The sequence below is a fragment of the Mustela lutreola genome, chromosome 4 (assembly GCF_030435805.1).
Source record: "Mustela lutreola isolate mMusLut2 chromosome 4, mMusLut2.pri, whole genome shotgun sequence".
NCBI lineage: Eukaryota > Metazoa > Chordata > Mammalia > Carnivora > Mustelidae > Mustela > Mustela lutreola.
The window spans coordinates 117,859,689-117,882,140 of NC_081293.1; the positions used below are offsets into that span (position 1 = coordinate 117,859,689).

General features: G+C 39.9%; 1 protein-coding gene and 1 pseudogene across 8 annotated transcripts in view; both read right to left on the reverse strand.

Annotated features, from left to right (window-relative positions):
* Positions 1-22,452, reverse strand: part of MAGI2 (membrane associated guanylate kinase, WW and PDZ domain containing 2) — a 1,359,941-nt gene that overhangs the window by 358,969 nt on the left and 978,520 nt on the right. The gene's annotated exons all lie outside the window — the stretch shown is intronic.
* On the reverse strand, positions 7,079-7,573 carry LOC131830027 (protein Wnt-2b-like; annotated as a pseudogene).

Sequence of the window (22,452 nt, forward strand, 5' to 3'; positions counted from 1 at the left end):
GTTTTTAAATCTTTCGGTATTGCATTTCCTTGGTCTGCAATAGATGTAGTGAGTATCTGCTTTGGTTGTACAGAAAGACATCATCATACAGCACCCCAGCTAACATTAGAGTCATAATGTAATCATCAGTATTTATGTAATAACACAGGTTATATTTATGAGGACACTCAGAAACATTAGAAACTAAAAATTCTTCTGGCCCTCATATGACAAGAAAATATGGATGTACTTGGAAGTCTATTTCATTTTATTTGAATTATAATGCCATCTGCCAAAACTCACTCTCTCAAAAAGTACGGCTCTGACGGCATCAGAAAGGAACTTTGTGTGAGAAACAGGCATCTGTTTTTTACTTAATTTATAAAAGACACATTTTGTTTGCATTCATAAGGGCATTTTGCAAATTTACTACCCAATTAATATGTCATTCTGTGATGATGACAAAATAATCAGATTCTTAAATGAGTCTCATTTCTTCTGTTTTAACTTTATAAAGCATGAAAAGATTATATGGTGTGGCACAGAAATTTGCTCTTTCAATTTACAGTAATGTCATCTTTTCTCTATGAGGATGACACTACTAGCAACATCTGGGCCTTAGAGTCAGGTAATTTCTAATAATGAGAGTAAATTTGTGCCCCATCGTCGCTGTCTGGTTCTTACTGTGATAGGAAGTTTGTACATTTGTGAAATAATGAATAGCATTTACCTCGAGTTAGAGACTGTGGATGAGAATGAAACAAATTAAGTTTCAGAGAATGGAGTCCAAAATCATAAATTCTTTGAAAGTGTGTGGTGAGAGCTAAAACTGGTCAAACGTCTGTCCAGCTCTTCTGCAGAGATACAGAGAAGACTCTGTACTTAACACGGTAGACACGGTAGAGGGGATACACAAACAGATAAGATCTTCACCTTTGAATAATTTATAGCGTACTCCAAGAGGTAAGAACATCTAATGTAAAAATGAAAACAGATCCCTAAAGAGGATTTAGGAATGAAGGTGTAGGGGTGACTTAGTATACATAAATGTTATATGATTTCATAGTAAGTCTGTCTTTAATTTTCAATCACTTCAGGACTTCAGTGATTTTCAAGTAGAATCATGAAGGAAGCCAAGAATGGGAGTAGGGTAATACTTGGGAAAAAATGAGGTGAGTTCAGGCATGGGTTAGGGAGAAGTAGGTGGGGAAGGTGTAGTTTTGCAGGGAATGAACATGGTAATGTATGTATATTGCAATATAATTATTTGGAGGAGGAAATTTATGTTAGAAAATAATAAATGGAAAGGGTGTATATGTAATGTAGATCAATTGATGGATGTTTTAAAAAGTAAACTCTAGGGCGCCTGGGTGGATCAGTGGATTAAAGCCTCTGCCTTTGGCTCAGGTCATGATCTCAGGGTCCTGGGATCGAGTCCCGCATCGGGCTCTCTGCTCATCAGGGAGCTGGCTTCCCTCTCTCTCTCTCTCTGCCTGCCTCTCTGCCTACTTGTGATTTCTGTTAAAAAAAAAAAAAAGTTAACTCTACCTCCAGTGTGGGGTTCAAACTCACGAACCTCAAGATCAAGAGGAGCATACTCTACAGACAGAGCCTGATGCAATTTTTGTGAATTCTGGGTTGAAAAATCTTAAGTAATTAGAAACCATTGTCGTGTCCAAAAAGATGGTGGTGGGGGGTATATTTGGAGAAAACCTTAAGTAGGTACTTGCATTCTTGATATTTGTACCATTCGTATAAAGCACATACCCACAACAGTGCTTACAATAAAATAGAAGAATGAATGATTAGAACAAGGAGGTAATGGGCTGGTTATTCAAGGGGACACCTGCATTTCTGTGGCTGCCCTGATTCAAGCCCTCTTTCCTATATTTTATTTCCTATATTTTCTTGTATTTTTCTCCATAGCACCAATCTTAGTGGGAATGGGGTGCTATGTCCAACTACAGAAGAGGAAAAGCCCAGACACTTGATTTCTCTAGAAACTTGAAAACTATGATATGGACCTGTTTTTTTTTTAATCCAGGTTTGGACAATCCAACACAGCCACCTGAAATTTTGAACCTGGAGTTCGTGATGTAAAGAAGCAGCAACAGTGAAGAATTTATTCTAGTGACAGAAGAGACTGCTACAGCCGGTTCTGTGGGTGGCCATGGCAGCTTCGCCAGACAGAGCAGTGTCTTTCTTGGCCTATCCTTGATGACCCTGGCTGAGATTCTGGCTAGGAAAATTTCCTTTGTTTTTTCTTCTTTTCCGAGCCTGCTTTCCCACTCCACCTCCCCCCCCCCCACCCGCCCCTGCCACTTCCCTACCTTCCTCATGATTCTGTAAGTTTTCCATAGCCTTTCAAAAAAATTCATTTTCTGCTTAAAAGCAGAATCAGTTTCTGTGTCTGTACTTAAGAACTCTGATGAATGTATTCCAGGCAGGAGATGATTAGGATCCTACTTGGGGACAGTGATGATGGGCAGAATGAAGAAAGGACACAAGTGACAGACACCTACAGATCTGGTAACTGGCAAGACATTGCTATTCTGTTCCTGCTTCACGACACTGTTTGCTGGAATATGTGCATGACATTGCCTAAGGGATAAAACAGAGTGAAACAAAATATTTGCAAGTATATACCCCAACGGATTCATAATAAAGTGTTTGTGGAACATGAGGATATAATGTCTCTAAGTGTGATATTTCTTCAGAGGATAGAGTAAACTGGGGGAGTAGTGGTAAACATAAATGATTTTTTAAAATAAAAACGTCTTTCTATAGAAGGAAAGAGTGACGCTTTCATGAGTCACTATACTTTTCAGACTCTGTATATGCTTCTGAGAACCATGCTAATTGTTGTTTTCATTGACTTTTTGGCCTTACACCAGCACCTGTTGCCTACATTTCAGCATGGGCTGAAATCGTATCACAGTCTTTACACCCCAACAGGTTTCCCACTGACTTGTTCTGTCTTGGTGATCAGCATTGCAGCTGTCCCATGCCCAAATTAGAATAAGACCCAACATGAATTTCTTCCTCTTCCTTCTGATTATTCAAAAAGTCCTTTATTCCACTCCTTAATCATCTCACACAGAACTCCTCTCCCCTCCATTCCTGTTATTGTTGCTAAATCTCATTTCTTACCTGGAATTTTGCAGTTGTTTCCTAATTGGTCTCTTTGCCTCTTCCTTATCCCTTCCAATCCACCCTATTTCCTACTACCACAGTACACATTCAACAAATGCAGATTCATTCATTCATTTCCCCATCTAGAACTTCTTTGGTCCCATTCATTCCCTTTGCTTCTAGTCAGCCTGGCATACTAGGTCGGTTATGATCTGTCATGATCTCATCTCTCCAAGTATATCTCCTTTCCCACATAAACCTTTTGTGCTCAGACTTTTCTTCATGCTCAGGCTCTACAACAGTCCCTTGACTCTTGGTTTTTACATATGCTGTTTCCTTTGTCTGGCGCCTGCTTCTTATTTCCTTTTCCTGGCTAAATTCTGTCTTCTATGACTCAGATAAGTTCCTGCTTAAAAGTGTCCCCTGACCATCATTCTTAGCAGGTAGCCATGAATATACTTCTATAATCCAGGCTCAGATGTTACAGCCTTTATCATTTTTAATATAATAGTTGATTTTTCTCATCTTTCTCCACCATTAGATAGTGGGGACTGTGGAGACCACATAGTTCATTGATTTTTGTATCTTCATATCTCAATGAGCTTTGTATTTCTGGCATCTCGGCTTTGCCCAATTCATATATACATATATTGTTGTAGGGATGAAAAGAGCACATATTCCTTATGAACTCTGAAAAAAATTTTTATAGCTATACTTTGGTTAATTTTATCATCAAAAACCAGTACTTTTTACAAAGGTGAGGGAAGGTCTAAGGTATTTTCATTACCCAGCACTTGGTCTACAATAAACCTGGATCTGTAAGATACAATATGCCATTGTTTCCAAATCTTTAATAGTCAAAATACTAGATCTTTTGAAAGAGGAGGATAATTTATTAAGCAGCATTCTTGCCCCAAGAGGAAAGAAAGTTCAGAAAGGTGCCTTGTCTTTTCCTCCAACTTCAAAACAGATTTTCACAGATAGGGTCCTTAAGGAGCTCTTGTTTAATGCAAATATCTCTTATACTATGGGAAAAACAGAAGAGAAAATGGGGGGGGGGTACAGATAAAATAGAAGGAATAAGAGATTATGAGATAAACAGAGTAAGAAAAATCCTTAAAAGTTTAAAGTCCACTACAAAGAGAAGGGAAGAGAGGAGAGAAGAGAAAGCCCCCCCAGCTCCATGCCCACTAAGATTCAACCTCAACAGAAAATTGGTATTGTCTTCAGCTTTTGGCTTCTTTCCCAGTGTTCTGTTCAAAAAATCCCCTCATCTTCTTCACCCAGCTCTTCAAGGTCAAAAACCATCCACAAATAATCAGGCTTTGACTCAGTCTGTGTGGCAATTGAACTGTCATTGCCCCTTCGCAGTTCAGTATGGGGAGGGGACAGAAATGACCTGACACAGAAACTCTGGGATCTAGCATTATAGATAATGTGCTAGCTACTTAATACATTTTCAACCTCAGATTAACTTGGAATACCATACTAAAGAGACAAGTACTACACAGGTGCTATCATTTTTTAATTTTCTACTATGAATGAAGTTTTCCTAATAAAAAGAACTTGGAAGACTTATCATGACATTGAAAAAAAATATGAAGAATGATGAAAGTGCAAATACATTCTTCTTTTATTAACTGGAGATTTTTTTATTGAGGCATAATTGACATTATATTAGTTTCAGATGTGCAACCTAATTGATACTTGTGTATATGTGAAATGACCAGCACAAGTCCAGTTAATAATCCTTCACTATACATCATGGTAATTTTTTTCTTGTGATGAAAATTTGTAAGATCTACTCTCTCCGCAAACTTTCAAATGTGCAAAGCAGTATCATTAACCATAGTCACCATGCTGTACATTATATCCTCATGACATTTATTTTATAACTGAAACTTTGTACCTTTTGACTCTTTCAGCCATTTTGTCCACCTCCCAGTCCCTACCTCCGAAAACCATTAGTCTGTTCTCTGTATCTATGAGCTTGTTTGGTTTCATTTTAGATTCCACATAGAAGTGATATTATATAGTGTTTTCTTTCTCTGTCTGGCAATTACATTCTTAATCATTTGTTTTGTATAAGATGGTATCCATTTACCATACTAAAATGGGACTAAAAATAGATACCCAAGATCCAGAAAAAAGTTCATGGAAAGTCATATTGATTCTAATAAGAATGCAGAGATCATGGACAATACTGTCTACAGAAAATAGAGCAAAACATTTTTCCACAAGGTAAGAGAACACTCTTGAGTGTTGGAATAGCCCCTTATCACTGTTGAATTGCTGGGTCTAGTCCAGTGCCAGAAACATAGTAGGTAGTCAAGAAACATGAATGGAATGAACTAGGAAATTTGGAGAGAGTGTACCAATAGTTTTAATATGACTTCTTAAGGTAAGTTTAATAATAATCAAGATAAAATATAATCTCCACATAGCAAAGTGATTAAGGAAAGAACAAGCCAGATAAAATCATACTCCATAAAAACAAACAAAAACCCCCCCACAAAACCCTCCAATGTGATTTAGTAAAAATTCCAAACTCCATAGCAGAGCCTACAAGGCATTCCATTCCTGCTGACCTCTCCAATATCATGTCCCAGCATTCTCTGCCCCGTTCTCTTAGGCCCACCACACTAGTTTTCGTTGGTTTTGTTGTTGCCATTGCTATTTTCCCTGTTCTTTGGGTGTGTCAAACCAGATTCCTCTCTGCCCTTTCCTTCACCTGGAATATTCTTCCTTTGATACTTTTATAATCAACTCCTCATCATTCATGTCTCCTCAAATACCACAGTTCAGAGGGCCTGACCATGCTGTCTAAAATTGCTACCACCTTCCCTTCACTCTATCCAATACCCTACTTTATTTTATTTTCTTTTTTACCATATGAAATTTTACTTATTTTTTTTCCTGGTTTCCTTGATCTATATTCCACTTGAGCTCCATGATCTCTTAATACTAAAATGGTCTCTGGTATAAATGAATGAATGAATGAGAGAAATCTAAAAATATTATGAAAGTATGTAGAAGTACAAATGTTGATATAATGTTAGAAAGGATCATTGAATGTAGAATCCAGAAAAGAACAGGGTGTTAAACCTTTGTTCTTGGCCCTAAGAAAGAGAGTTCTATTAGTTACATTTCTTGATTAGTGCAATATTGTGCAAAGGGATACCCCAAATAAATAACACATATTTCTCCTAGCTTCCTAGTTAGGAATTCAACTTTCAGGTACAGTTAATTTGATGTGACCTTGGAACGTGTTGTGCATGACATCCCAGAACACAATAACCCAAGGATATAAAATGATGCAGAGAGATGGAAATGGTTATTTTAAAGCTGGCAACAGACTCTTCTTTTTTCTTTTTTCTTTCTTTTTTTTTGCAACAGACTGTTTTTATGAGGATATTTATACAAACAAAAATACTGGAATAGATTTATTAATTACAAAAAACAGGGCCCTATGAGTTTTACCTTTTTTTAAGAAAATCATGAAAAAAAAAAAAAGGAAAGCTAAACTGCTCTGCATGAGGAATGAAGATAAACTTAAGGAAGGGAAAGAAGCAGCAGAAGATAATTGAACCTATGAAAACATATTGATGCCAAGGAGCCCAAGTAATTGTAAAATTTTTTTTTCTCCAAAGGAAAGGAGAAATAAGCCTTGACCATGTGCTTTAAAGCAGTTTATGTCATTCTGAAGACCCCGACCTACTCCACTTTCCCTGCTAACCTCCAGCTGGGAAAGTCAGGGCCCCAATCAGTTTCTTACAACCTTTGTCAATTCCTTCCCAGGGCTACGGAATCAGTCAGGACACCAGAGTCCTTCTGGATTACTGCCCACGTCCTTTAATAGAAGCTGTACCAGCCCAGATTGGAGGGCAAAGGAAAGTATGCATGCAAAGAGCTTGTGCTGTTGATTCAGGAGGTCTGGAGTAGAAGCATGAGCGAGCTATGTATAGGGTCAGGTCTGGTCCAGACGCTCTGCCTTCGTGGGGGCCTTGCCAAGTATGGACATGCACAGTGTTTCTGCATACTTTGCCTTGCACCACACAGCCCCAGGGGAATGTGCGCTCACACCAGGCCACACAGGTGACTCGAGGTGTCTCCTACCCACAGCCTCAGCACATGATTTCACAACCGCTGGATCCTTTGTCTTGCTATAGAACCGGCCTGCCGTGCCTAGGAAATCCGCAGTCTGGTCTAAGACACAGGACCTTTGGGGAGTTGTCATGGTATACAAGATCAGTCTGGGCAGCACAGCCACAGTATTGGCGAGCTGCTGTCATGCCGGCACCATTCTGAGTTGCTATAACCTGCACAGCCCCATGAGAGGGCTGCCACAGGTAATCACTTGTGTGCAAGAAATCTGTGAGTGCACACGGCAGGTGCACAGAGTACAGGGTCCACTTACACCACGGCACGTACACCCGAGCTTCAGAAAATGCTGCATAGCCATGAGACCAAAAAACATTTAGTGTTGTATTTCAAATTTCTTCACGTCCACACCCACACATGCGCACTGCTCAAATCATCAATAAACTCTATTAACCTGGTAATGCCTTATGTGAGAGATTTCTAAAAAGACCAAGGAGCTCCACATCTAGGTTGGCCTGGAGAGAACAGCTACAGAAAGTGAAAGGTGAGGGCACCGGGAGAGAACAGCTACAGAAAGTGAAAGGCGAGGGCACCTCGGTGACTCAGTCAATCAAGAGTCTGCCTTTGGCTCAGGTCATGATCCCAGGGTCCTGGGATAGGGCCCCATGTTGGACTCTCTGGTCACTGGGGAGCCTGCTTCTCCCTCTCCCTCAGCCTGCCACTCCCCCTGCTCATGCTCTCTCTCTCTCTCTCTGTGTGTGTGTCAAATAAATAAATAAAATCTTAAAACAAAAAAGGGAAATGTGAGTGAAATCAAGAGTATGGTGGGGGGCGCCCGGGTGGCTCAGTTGGTTAAGCGGCTGCCTTCGGCTCGGGTCATGATTCCAGGGTCCTGGGATCGAGCCCCGCATCGGGCACCCTGCTCAGCAGAGAGCCTGCTTCTCTCTCTCCCCCTCTCCCTGCCGCTCTGCTTGCTTGTGCTCTCTCTCTAGCTCTCTGTCAAATAAACAAATAAAATATATATATATATATATATTTAAAAAAAGTATGGTGGGCAGGAACTCAGAGCAAAGACATGATCTTAAGAATATAATTATCCAGAAACTCACAAAAACCTTGGTTAGGGCTCAGACACTGGAACAAGACTAACATTTTTTTTTTTTTTGAACATTTACTAACTTCCAAGGCTATGAAAAATAAGACAGGGACTCCAGCCTTACCTATCACATGACTTCACTTCTAATTAAAGACTGACAATGATCACACTTCTATCTCCACAGCAGGAAGGGGTTCTATCCAGTTCGGATTAGTTTCCAAGTAAGAAGAGAGCAACACATTAGATTTTACTATCCTCTTTAATTGTAATTTACAGAGGACTGGGGTTATTATATTCACTTCTGATAACAATAATGGATAGCATGATAAACTAAAAATTAAACACTCTCTACAGAATGTTAGGTTTTTACTGCATATCAGAGAGGGGGGGAAAAGGAAGACATAATCCTCCATGAAGCCGAACTGTATGTGTGAGTGTGTTGTGCTGTTTGAGAAGAAGCCAAGAATAGAAATTGGCTATCTGCATGCTGTAATAAGATAGAAGATTCTGGAAAGGAATGTCAAATTGAATCAAGTAATCCATGATCAAAGATAAGTCAGAGACTGAAACAATAGCGTTGACTCAGTTTACCAAGTTACTGGGGAGTGGGGAGAACACTTGGAATGACTTGGTGATCCACTACTGCTGATTTCATGTCTAGCTCTGGAGGCTGCTGATTAAAATTGCACATCTGAATTTGACTTCACTTTCAATATTAACTAACATTGCTCTCCTAGAAAATCCCTTGTTAGCTAGCACTTTACCATCTCTTGTTTGATTATGTGGAACTTTTGTAATATCATCGAGACCAAGATGGCCTTAACATTCAATTCAGCTTGACCATACTTGACTACAGTTTTCTTTCTGTGGGGCTGCTGACCTCCCATTTCTCAGGGTATTTGCTTTAAAAGCTTGCAACTGTAAGTTCTTTCTCTGAGTCTGAGATTAAATCTTCCACTACCCAGAGGTATCTTTCTCAAGGAACTGGGAGACATCCCTTTGAAATGTAGTCACCAAAAAGATACCACCCCTATCCCCCAGTCTCTGTAGGAGGGTAGGAGTCTAACTTAGATTAACTGCCAATTAGCAAAAATAAGTAAATGCCCTAATCCTTTTAACCGAACTTCCCCTTCCCTCAACCCGATAGTCCTCCAAAGATTTTCTGTGAGCCTATTCCAGTATTTAAAAATCTTCCTGCCCCTTTCCCCCCACCCCGCAAGGGCAGTTGAGTTCCAAGTTGAGTTCCATCTTCCTCCTCCATTCCAATACTCTTGAACAAAGTCTTCCTTGCCTCTTTAACTGTTAAATCTGTCCAGTGCAAATATTTTTTGCCATTGAACTGATCCATTTTCTCATCCTCCTAAATCATTTACTCTCCAGGTATCAGACAATACTTTTCAGTTACTTTTAAATCAGTAAAATATTTTTTTCTTTTTAATATGAGATTTAGAATAAATGTAACTGAAATGATATTTTTGACAGAGGTAGTGAATGATACATGCACTGAAGAACTAAAATAACCACAGTCGAAGATATGAAAATGTAGATAATTGAATAATACCAAGGAGTAATTCAATAAAAAATACTCTCCCACTCTTTACTCTGAACAACAGACACACACACAGACACACACACAGACACATGAGGAAATATTAAGACATTTTAACCTAATGCCACACACAAAAATTGCTCAAGATTAGAAAATTTGAAAAGTCTCTCTGGCAGGCACAGAAATCTTCCTGATACATGATATGAAAGGCATAAGAATCTCTTGAAACCTAACAGTGGGATTTCAACTATAGAATGCAAAGTGTCAATATTCTAGGAAGAAGCGCTGCTTGTATCAATAGAGCTGCTAGTTTAGGGAGGGCAGGTACAGGAAGCCATAGCCTTTATGGGGGATAAAAACCACAAAGACATGTACAAAGTTTGGTCATTGTTCATAAGGTAAGTAGATGTTCAAGATCCAGAACTCTTTTTTTTTTTAAATTATTATAAACAGTGTGTTTAATTCTATATTATGATTTTTAAAAAATTTTAATTAACATATAATGTATTATTAGCCTCAGGGGTACAAGTCTGTGAATCGCCAGGTTTACACACTTCACAGCACACACCACAGCACATACCTTCCCCGATGTCCGTAACACAACCACCCTCTCCCTACCCCTCACCCCTGGCAACCCTCTGTTTTGTGAGATTGAGTCTCTTATGGTTTGTCTCCTTCCGGATCCCATCTTGTTTCATTTATTCTTCTCCTACCCCTCAAACCCCACGTTGCATTTCCACTTCCTCATATAAGGGAGATCATATGATAATTGTCTTTCTATGACTTATTTCGCTCAGCATAATATCCTCTAGCTCCATCCACGTCGTTGATAATGGTAAGGTTTCATTTCTTTTGATGGCTGCATAGTATTCCATATTGTGTTTTTGTGTGTGTGTGTGTGTGTGTGTGTGTGTGTGTGTGTGTATACACCACATCTACTTTACCATTCATCTGTTGATGGACATCTAGGTTCTTTCCATAGTTTGGCTATTGTTGACATAGCTGCTATAAACATTCGGGTGCATGTGCCCCTTCTAAGATACAGAACTCTTAAGGGTAAATAAACAAACAAAACCCCAAAATAATACCAGACAAAAACCATCCAAGGAACACATTTGGTTTGCCAGTTCTTGTTTAAGTAGAAAAGAATGTAAGGGCCACATATTGTTTATAAAGAAAGACCCAACTGCATTCATTTTTGCTCAGTTTCCTGACTTGCCATTGTTCTTCTGATGATAAAACCTAACTGTAAAATGGAGTGTATTGACCAATATCATCTAGTTTATTTGGAAACAGCAGGTTGTCTAAGATTCTCCAGAGAAAATCTCTTGCTCCTTTTTCTCTTGTTAATAAGGGCAATTAGAAACATAATGGTCCGTTGTGACTGGCAGCTTCCTAGTTAAAACAACTCAGCAGCCACTGAAAGCCTCGCTACCTAGGTTTCTTTTCCAGCAAAGATAAATACTCCATTATCTACTTACTTCAGTCAGTTTAACTAAATTCAGCCCAAATCATCTCTCATAAAATTGAGGAACAAATGTTGTCAAGTTTTTATTGAGCTAAAATTAGTTATTTAGTGTGCAGGTCTGATTTTTTAATCAGTTGTTATCAGGGCTGTGAAAACGAGTGGAATAAAAACCCAAATCTATAATCAGATCTTGCGTTTTTGCTCACACAATTTCTTAATAAAGAACATTCTAAAGACAATTAGGTTCCTGCAAGTGGTTTAATTAAATCATTCAGACTATGCTAAAATTCTGTGGGCAATATCTGATGAGGAGTAGCCTGAGTTTGCGGTAAATTTAGTCTATTATTGAGATCTGGGCTGAGCATGCTATTTTTAGGTTGAAATGGCACAAGACATCATCATCCACACACGACTGGGAGAAATATTTCTTGGTCGTAGGACTAAATTATCGGGAATTCATGTTCAAATAGTCTTCTGGTCATTTATGTGGTTTGGGGAAACAAGATGTAAGTTGATGTATGTAATTTCCCCTATCCTTCCCAAAAGCATGCTCGTCATTCTGCTCCATGAAATGCTGCTCAACATGACATGAGTCATTTCTTTCTGGGGGCATTTCCTCTATTATTGTCACAGTCAAATGTAAACCGCAGATGAGACTAAGACAAGCAGACTTCTTTTTTCATATATTTATTTTATAACTATAAATTCTTACATAGCAATTCCCAAGTCAGGCTTCATCCAGAATGGTTTCTCATTTCCATTCATTTAAAAAATAACATGTTTTCTAATTCCCAGGAACCTTAGCGTTGTGAAATCCTATGGTCCGTTCAGATCCCTCAAGGGAGAGTAACAAAATTCCTTAGAAACTAAAAGCAACAACAATGAAATCATTGTATTTTAGGACAGATCTGCAGTATGGGGGGAAAATAATAGTGAAAACATAGGTTGATCTCCAAGCATTTGGAACTCATCAATGTTCATCAGCAACCTTGGTCTTCCTCTAGGTATTGAAGATTGCAGTCTTTCAACTCTTTGAAAATCTGAAGTGAAATCTCTCAGTATGTTCATTTACATTTCTTTGCTAACAGCTCAGTTAAACATTTTTTAATATGTTTTTAGATATTTAAACTACTTTTTATTGGATTAACTGTTGTGTCCTTTGCCCACTTATCTTCGTGTTCTGTATCTTTTTAGATGTCTTTTATTTTTTTAATGATTTTATTGATAAGTAATCTCTACATCCAACAGTGGGCTTGGATTTACAACCTGGAGATCAGGAGTTGCATGTTCTACTGACTGAGCCTGCTGGGTGCTCCTAGATAGTCTTTCTATGTAAGTTCTTTTATGCTTTCTTTTGTGTTGTTATATATATTCAGGTTTGTTTAATCTCTTATTTTTATCCTTGTAGATTTCTTGTTTCACTTTTAACTTAAGGAAGATATTATTCATGCATTTATACTTCTACTTCTTTTGAGGGGTAAAATTTATTACAAAATTAAGTCAATGGTATAGATTTTATAGAATTTAGGATGCATGAATATTTCCTCATCTGTAAAAATGGAAACAATAATACCTCTAGCACAGGGCTGAGATAAGTATAACACACAGTAAGGTGTAAGAGAGGATAAGCAGTTGTAACAGATTCTTTCCTTTTCTCTATCCTTCCTTTCTAGATAACTGCTGTTTCATTGGCTTCTTGCCTTATCATGTTGAGTCCTGCTCATTTCTCACACTGAAATGTTCCCTCCCTTTATCCTGATTCTAATCCTCCCATGTTTGATAGAATATTGCCTCTGCTCCTATGACATGTTTTATTATGAAGATTCTATTAATTTTGTTACTTACCTATCTCTGTAACTATTGTGCATTCCTTCAGAAGTCTAGCACAGTGACTGACATGTAGTTGTATGGTGTATGTACGTATGTGTGTGTAAGCCCATTCTTCACCTTTATGTGTTCAGAATTTTCAATTAACATCATGCCATAATGTTTTATTCCCTATGGTGTTACAGAGCTTGCAATGATAGTTTCTTCCTAGACTTTTATTTATTTATTTTAAAGAGAGAGAGAGAGAGAGAGAAAGCAAGCCGAGGTGAGGGGGGAGAGGGGCAAAAGGTAAGAGGGAGAGAGAGAGAGAGAGAGAGAGAGAGAATTCTTAAGCAGACTCGGCACTGAGTGTGGTGCCCAAAGCTGGGGCTTGTTCTCCCGACCCTGAGATCGTGACCTGAGCTGAAATCAAGAGTCAGATGCTTAACTGACTGAGGTATCCCTCTTCCTAGACTTATAATGTATAAAGTTAATGGTAGGTAAATAAAACAAAAGTAGATTAAAATTGTAAACCAATCAACTAATTTTAATGCTTGGCCAAATTAAGTGACCAATTTATGAATGCATATTAGTAACTATGTGAATTAATAATGGTTAAGCAAATAAATTTACTATTTAAATGCTTGTATAAATATACTTATATAAATATAACATATACGATATATGTGATATGTGAGTAGAAATATATTATGATTTATATATAAATATATAATATATAGGAAAATATAATTAAAACCAAGTTTTAAAAATACCATAGTATTAAATACATTATATTTTATATATTATTAATGTAAATATATAAGTAATATATTACTAAATAAAATTTGATTTGATTTTTAATATTGTTTAATTTGACTCATTTGTTGTGGTGTATTTTTTCAAAAATAGAATTAACAACAGGGCACTTGGGTGGTTCAGTTGGGTAAGCAACTGCCTTTGGCTCTGGTCATGATCCCAGGATCTTGGGATCGGGCCCTGAGTTGGGCTTCCTACTCAGGACCAGGCCTGCTCCTCCCTCTCCCTCTGATGCTCCCCCTGTCTGTGGTCTCTCTCTCTCTGTCAAATAAATAAATAAAATCTTTTAAAAAAGTGAATTGACATGTAAATGATTTCTTCCTTCACTAGGGAACTGCAAAGAATTATAGTTTTTGAGCAGTGAGGTCATGCTGCCCAGAAATAACATTTCTTTCCTAAAAATTTAAAAAATTGGGGTGCCTGGTTGGCTCACTCATTAGGTGTCTGCCTTCAGCTCAGGTCATGATGCCAGGGTCCTGGGATCGATCCCTGCATCATCGGGTTCCCTGCTCAGCAGGAAGCCTGCTTCTCCCTCTCCCTCTGCTGCTCCCCTGCTTGTGTTCCTCTGTCGCTGTGTCTCTATCTGTCAAATAAATAAATAAATAATCTTAAAAAATTTTTAAATAATTCCCGCAACTTCACGTCGGTTTGCAAAAGTGGAAAATAGATTTAAAGGTAGCAGGATAAGCCACCCCAAAATATGTGGCTTTGGTATAAAAATTATTGTAAGCTGAGACAAGAAGAAGCAGGTAAAAGAAAAGCTCTCTGCTCTCTGTCCACCCATTTGCCTATAAGGAGGCCATAAACTCATACGTGTGCTTCCCCGCCCCAACCAGGAAGGACACAAGTTAATGACTTCAGACAACTCTAGACCTTTATCAGCCCAGAGGCCAGAGGACACAATACATAAATGAACCTTATAAAACTAGCCTTATGTACCATTAGTTTCCCCATATATTTGCCTTCCCATAATCTGCTCAAAGTCCTAGAAACTCAGTCTTTTCCTTTGTCTCATCACTTCTCTACAGAATTACTGTTCTTTGATAACATATTCCATAAATTCAAGTTCTACCCACCCCTTTGAGTTCCTCACCACTGAATACTCCACATAAATGCAGGAGGCACCTGTAAATAAACAACTTTTGTTTTTTCCCTTGTTCATCTTTTGCCAATCTAATTTGCAGGGCCTCAGTCAATGAACCTGAGATGGGTAGAGGAAAAGGCATTTTTTCCTTCTACAGATTCAACTTTTAACTTATACAGTTTCATTTTAAGTTAAAAAGTATTACTTATACTATTTTCAGTGCCAAAACTTATATTAGCGAGTTTCTGAGGCAAAATCTGAAATAATTTTGTTCTGAAAGATAATTGTTTTTGGTTCTGATAGTTATTTCAATGGGGACAAAATCAGTCAATTACATATATATCTTTAAAATGTGAAAAACTCAATACATAGTTTATAAGCCAAAGACATAGATCAGTCAATTAAATTATATATTTAAAATGTATAAAACTCAATACATAGTTTATATGCCAAAGACATAGATGGTATATATTATCTATTAATCATTTTCTCTATGAAACTGAGTAAGCCCTTGTTTTGTTTTTTAAGATTGTGTTTATTTGACAGAGAGAGACACGGCAAGAGAGGGAACACAGCAGGGGGAGTAAGAGAGGGAGAAGCAGGGTTCCTGCTGAGCAGGGAACCAGATGCAGGGCTCGATCCCAGGACCCTGGGATCATAACCTGAGCCGAAGGCAGATTTAAGCATCTGACTAAGCCACCCAAGACACGCCAGGTCCTTTTTGTTTTATACTGATTTCCTATTCAGAACTCACACAAGAATATTTCAAAATATACAAGGTAATTCTCATACAAAACTATAGATTTAGATGCCTTTTCAGATTGTGTACTAAATGTGTCAAACACAGTTATGTAATATCAGAGAAGCATAACAATTATAGAAAATATGTCAACACTGAGAATTTGTCTTAAACACAAAACTATTTTAGCTTTTTAAACCAAAATACTCCTGTTGTTAAAAAACAATCAACTTAATAAGCTGTTGAAATAATTGAGTATAACACTACATACACCCATATTTTTACCCATTACAAGAATTCTGAGCAATTATTAATAGGCTTTGCAAACAGACTTTTTTCCATTGGTATATCTGACTTACAAAAGTTTACTTAAAAACTGTATGTAGGGGCACCTGGGTGGCTCAGTGGGTTAAAGCCTCTGCCTTTCGCTCGGGTCATGATCTCAGGGTCCTGGGATCGAGCCCCGCATCGGGCTCTCTGCTCAGCGGGGAGCCTGCTTCCCCCTCTCTCTCTGTCTGCCTCTCTGCCTACTTGTGATCTCTGTCTGTCAAATAAATAAACAAAATCTTAAAAAAAAAAAAACTGTATGTAGATAATTGTCTATAAAAGACAATAAGACGTATTTTAGGTTAATATCTGTACAATGTGTCTGGAAAATACTTGTGCCTTTTTGATTAGTAAAATATTATAGTACACAGATATATTGAGAATTGGTGAATAATTTCATGAAACACTGCAATTTAGAAGTGCCTTCAGATAGAAGGTCATAGATAAAAAGTATTTGTGTAATTATTAGGCCCCTATATGTAAAGGTTTAAAAAATAACATTTTGTACTGTTTAGAATTTACAGTAGCTAGATCCAGGAGGTTCAGAAAACAACCAAGCACAATAAATACCAAAAAATCTGTATAAGGGAGGACATCTGGTTGGCTCAGTGAGAAGAGCATGTGACTTTTGATCTTGGGATCATGAATTTAAGCCCCATGTTAGGTGAAGAGATTACTTAAATAAATAAAGGCTAAAAATGAAATCTGTACATAGGCATATCATAAACTGTAGGAGATCAAATAAACAACAAAAAGGGGGAAAGGATCCATTGGGAAAACCACTTTACCTACACAGAAACACAGAGAAGACTGCAAAGAAACTTCCCTTTAGAAACCCTACAAGCAAGGAGTGGAGTAGGAAAAAAAAAAAAAAAAAAAAAACCACCAAATTAAAGAATCCATCACTTCTGAAGTTATCCTTCAAAATGAAAGAGAAATAAAGACTCTCATAGATCAAAAATTCAGGGCTTTGTTACCGATACACCTGCCATGCAAAAACTATAAAATAATTTCTTCAGGGTGAAGGAAAACCTCCACAGAGATTCACCTTCTTCCGAGAAGACATGGATTTAATGAGGAGAATAGGCTCTTAGACCCTGCCTGTTCACGAAAATCTTAGACCCTGCCTGTTCTTTTATTTTTTTCTTGTGTGTTGTTACAACTGAAAGCCTACTGTCTTGGTGGGTACCTCTGGGGACACTGTTCAGTCCGGTGCTGCTGCACCCCACCTCTCCCACACCAACAAAAGACAAAGACAGAAGGGAGCCTCAGAGGGAGGAATAGGGGGTGGGGATGAGCCTCATGCAGGGGTGGGTCCCCCTGTGCCTAACACACATGCAGAGGACGAAAATGGCATCGCCCTGCTATGACCCTGTAGGTGTCAGGTGGGTTGATGGTAGCCCCAGCTCCAGGCTGCCCATTTATTTTCCCCATGCACTGTGTAAGTAGTCAGTCTCCCTTTCTGTCCATGCCATGAACAGAGGAAGAGTTGGGTCTGCTAGAACTCAGGTACCCCTCCCCCACCCCAACTATTTTTGGGAGGGGGGATTTTGTTTGTTTATTTGACAGAGAGAGATCACGGGTAGGCAGAGTGGTGGACAGGACAGGGGTGGGCAGGGAGAGGTGGGCTCCCCGCTGAGCGGAGAGCCCAGTGTGGGACTAGATCCCGGGACCCTGGGACCATGGCCTGAGCCGAGGGCAGAGACTTGACCCTCTGAGCCACCCAGGAACCCCTCCCCACCCCAACTATTGTCAGCTCCTGTTGCCAGGCACTGGTTTGTGTTGGAGACTCACGTGCACCTCCCCCATCCCAACTATTGTCAGCTCCTGTGGCCAGGCGCTGGTTTGCGTTGGAGACGGAACCCTCATAGGGTTCCAAGCAGTTACTAGTGGCCCATAGGACACTGGTGATCGGAGACAAAGCCACATGGCTCTTTGGAGCCCGCTAGTGGCCATCAAAATGTCTCTCTACACAGTTCTGGAGCAGCTGTGGGCTGTCCTGGAGCAGCTGTGGGCTGCTGGGCTGGTGATATACGAATGTTTGCCACATGTGCCATGACTCTCTGGGTTTCACTGGGAGATCCTGGTGTGCACTGCAGTGGTGGTGTTCACTGTAAAAATTGGACTCAACTTAAGAAGAAGAAAGGGGCAGTGTGTCCAGAACGAAGTGTCTGGAAAAGGTATGGAGAAGACAGAACCGTGTCCAGAACAAAGTGTCTGGAAAAGGTATGGAGAAGACAGAACTGGAGGCACAAGCCTGTGGAGCTGTCACATCATCTGAGCAAAAGGCCAGTCCTCTCCCATTACAGAACCTTGCTCTGGCTGCCCTGAATAAAGATGTTGGGTACTTTTCATTGCAAAATGCTATGCAACTGCTGAAGGGAGTTCGGGAAAGGCTGTTCAAGAGCCCTCAAGAGCTGACTGATGAAAATCCCATCTCTGGTGCATCACAGGAAGATGGAGAACCCCCTGCGAGGAAAATAGCAGAAGGCTTCAAGGACAGCCCTGATCTGCAGGGACGTGCAGACCCGCTGGTTCAGGACATTGGCAGTTGTGGACAGAGAGTGCAGGAAGAGGCAGGGGAGGCAGGCAGGCCAGAGCTTCCTGATGGAGGAGTGGGGCGGCGGGTCACCAGTGAGGGCCAGAGCCAACACCACACCTTAAGCCAGATGCTACTGAAGGTGATGCATCTGTTAGAGCTCGTTAGACATCATTTGGAAGTTGGGGGCTCAAGGAGGGAGATGGAGACTGGCTCCTCCACTGACCATGCGCCAGGTGGGAGCCCCGTGAACAAAGGAAAGCCGTCCAGGGCACTGAAGAAGGAACATCAGAGGAATGAAGAGCTCCCAAGAGAAACAACAATCCAGCAAGCCAAGCAAGGATCTTTTCACCTTCAAAAAACCTTCCTGGAACGTGAGATTCAGAAGTTGCACCTGAAGCTCAAGGCAGAGCCTAAGCTGTGCAAGGAGCACATTGAACACCTGGAGAGGAAGATGATGGAGGAGAAGGCACGCTGCCTGCAAGTGAAGAATGAACTTGCCAAGGTGCACAGGAAGGCGGATGCTGCCCACTGGAACTTATGCCTCTATAGGCAGATGGCCAATGACCTGTCTGGAGAGTGCCTAAACATCTCCTCCTTCCATGACCGGGAGTGTCCCCTGTTTGAAAAAAGAATTGAGGAGAGCCAGAAGGCCCTCCGTGGGCAGAGAGAGTTCTAACGCCTGAAAGAAGAAAAATATTGCCTTAGGCAGAAGCTGGCCAATTCTGGACCCAAGGTCCAGCCTGTCTCGGGAAGGCCTCCTGCTCCTGCTGTCCAGGCACAGCCTCCAAATACCCTCAAGGGCCAAAGGCTCCCCGGAAACCCAAGAAGCCGAAGAAGAGAGCAAGGGTGCACTGGCCAGACTCCAAGACCTCGGGTCCCCTGCAGGTCTGATTCCATTTCCCAGCAGCCACCAACACTCACAACCAGAGCACAAAAGCTACTGTGCTTACCCCTTAAGCCATACCCATTGCTCTTTTAGTTTAGAACCCCCTCCCCCGCCATTATTTAACCGATGCTATGTTAACCATTCCTGTGAGACTTTAACTGAAATAAATTAGAATATGGATAAATTTAAATGTACCCTGGCCATTTAATAGTCCTATAATAGAAACAGTTCTTAAGATGTTATGTACAAAGCTTTTGTATACAATTATACACAGCCAGCAAGCCGTGATTCTTGACTTTACGTAAATGAGTGGGAGAAAGGAGCTAATATCCCAGGTAGGACCAGACACTCTAGACACCTTTATCATTACACTGGGCTGCAAATTATAATTTTGTATTTTTAAAATTACAATATAAGCTTGTTTCTAAGTCTTTGGGACTATTTTCTATTTCATAATAAAATCTTAAATCAAGTAGTCATCGTCAAGTCTGACTTAAGTCACTGTGAGAAAACAATACATTTATCACCTTTAAGTCTATAAAATCATTGGAACTAAACTAAGTGGTATCTAAGAAGGACACTCTTTTATGCATTGATAAAATAAACTTTGTATATTCAGTGGAGGTGCCATTTCTGCATTCCTTGAACAATCTTCCTTTGAAAAGGGTTATGGGTTAGCTTTCCCTAGGTGCCAGAGCTGCAAGGGCAAAGAAAACCCAACAGCTCCTCCCTGAAGTGGTTTAACAGCCTGTGGTCCAGGTATACCCTGAGTAGAGAGACAGTCCAACAACTATCTTTAACAAAGTTGACAGCAACGGTCAGGGTGCCCGGAGATCATAGGAGGAAGGGATTCCTCTCATCTGGAGCCATCTGGAGGCGTCACAGGGGAAGTTATGGTGACACTGCAGCTACAGCATACAGAATGAGCTGGAGTTTGGCTATCTGGGAGGAGGGACAGGAATGAGAAGGAAGGGGATTTAAAATAAAGAAAAGGGCATGACAAGCATGAGTGGGGTGTGAAATGCTATGCTGGGGAATGACAAAGCACTTAATGTGAGTGGAGTAGGCTCCCAATGGGAGGGAAGCAGGGGTGTAAACAAAAGTTGAACTCACAAAGGCAGATCAGGGGTGGATGGGAGGTGTTTTGCATGGGCCTGGGAGCCTCAACTTCATCTTGTAGGCACCTGGGAACCATGGAAGGTGTACTCTCCAAAAGAGCAAATCTATAATATTTTTGAACAGTTTATCTGAGAGAGAAAACATTGTTTTCAAGCTTTTAAACCAAAATTGTTTTAGAAGAAGTCCAATTTGCAGAAATACAACCAGTGTGAACCTTAGCTCCATGTTTTTCCTGATGGTTCAGAAGTTTTCAATTTCTGAAGCCTAAACATGAGCCTATAAATGTTTTCTAAAGTTGCGAACCACCATCTCCACTTTCCATTTTCTTAGAGAGACTGAAGACCTTCTCAACCAGTGACAACATTTTAATATCTCAATAATGTTATTCTGCACTGAGTGGGGGACAGGCTTTACAGAAAAAGTCACGTTTTCTGGGTCAGAGCACATCTCTTCCCGTGCCAGACTGCCACCAGGTAGCTGGATGATTTTGAAGAAGAAAAAAAAATTGTTTTATCCATGAAATGAGAAAAATTGGACTAGACGGTTTTTTAAAGGTCCTCTCCAGGTTCAGCACTTAAACATTTTAGGACTCGCATCTCTGTTAAGGACCAATTTACATGTCCCAACAAATAACACTGGGCTGATATATAATTTAGGTCAACTGCATCTGACAAAAGATTCAAGCCACTAGCGGGAGAAAATGGTGTCTGAAATTATGCAGACTCACCCAGAGTTCACAGATACGCAGACCTGCATTTAGAACATTATTCAATCACCACAGCATTAGAGGGATATTAGAGGTTTGGGGGAAGTAAAGTGAAGAGAGTAAGTCTGGCTCCACCTTTATTTGAGATGCCATCAGGGAAAATGTCTAATAAGGAGTTGGAAGTGTGATTCTGAAATTCAACAATAATTTTTCTCTGGAAACATAAATTTGAAAGCCTTTGTGGAAGGGGCAGCTGAGGCAATGGGAGGGGCCGGGAATGCCTTGAAGGAAATATGTAGCTCCAAAGAGAGGGCAAGGGAGGTGGGAACTAGCAAAATAAGATGAGACTACAGAGGGAGGAAGAACACCAGGTGAGAATGTCCTGAGGCGTTCTCAAGTAACAGTGTTTGTCACAAGATCCACATTGTCACATGCCACACACAGGGCAAGGGTGAGGGGAAAAGATTGCATGTTGTGATTCCAGAGGTCACTGATAACTTTGTAAATGTTTCAGTGGGATGTGGAGAGAAAGCAAGAGTGCAGAAGTAGGAAGACTAATCTGTGTTAGCCGAAGATTGGCTACTCTGAAGACGGAATTTATACAGCACTTTTTAAAGTCAGTTTGAGTCACTGGAGATGTGCATGTAAATCTTGACCATGCTTTTGACAAGAGCTGTTATCTTGGCCATCTAAAGTCCCCTGTAGTCCTTTAGCAACTCCCTTTCATACAAATTTATTAATGAGGATTCAGGAGAGCATCTGCATTCCCATGTGTTGGTCATTGGGAGATCACTATGTATCTGACATACATACAACACTTATAACTTTTTTTTGTAAACACATATAACTTTTTTAGTAGAGTACCTTAGCATTATTAAAGCAATCTTTTTTAACATGAATTAAAAAAAAAAAAAAAAAGTAAAATCAATGGGCACATACTCCAGCCATTATAAACTTTCAGTTAAAAAGCTACACAAATAATTCTGAGGCATTTCCCCAAGTTACAAACTGGGGAAACTTTTTCTTAAGTATTCCACTCCTGGAAGGCAACTGATGTGTCAAAATATTGATGCCCCAGAGTGAAGCATTAATTTTAATGACT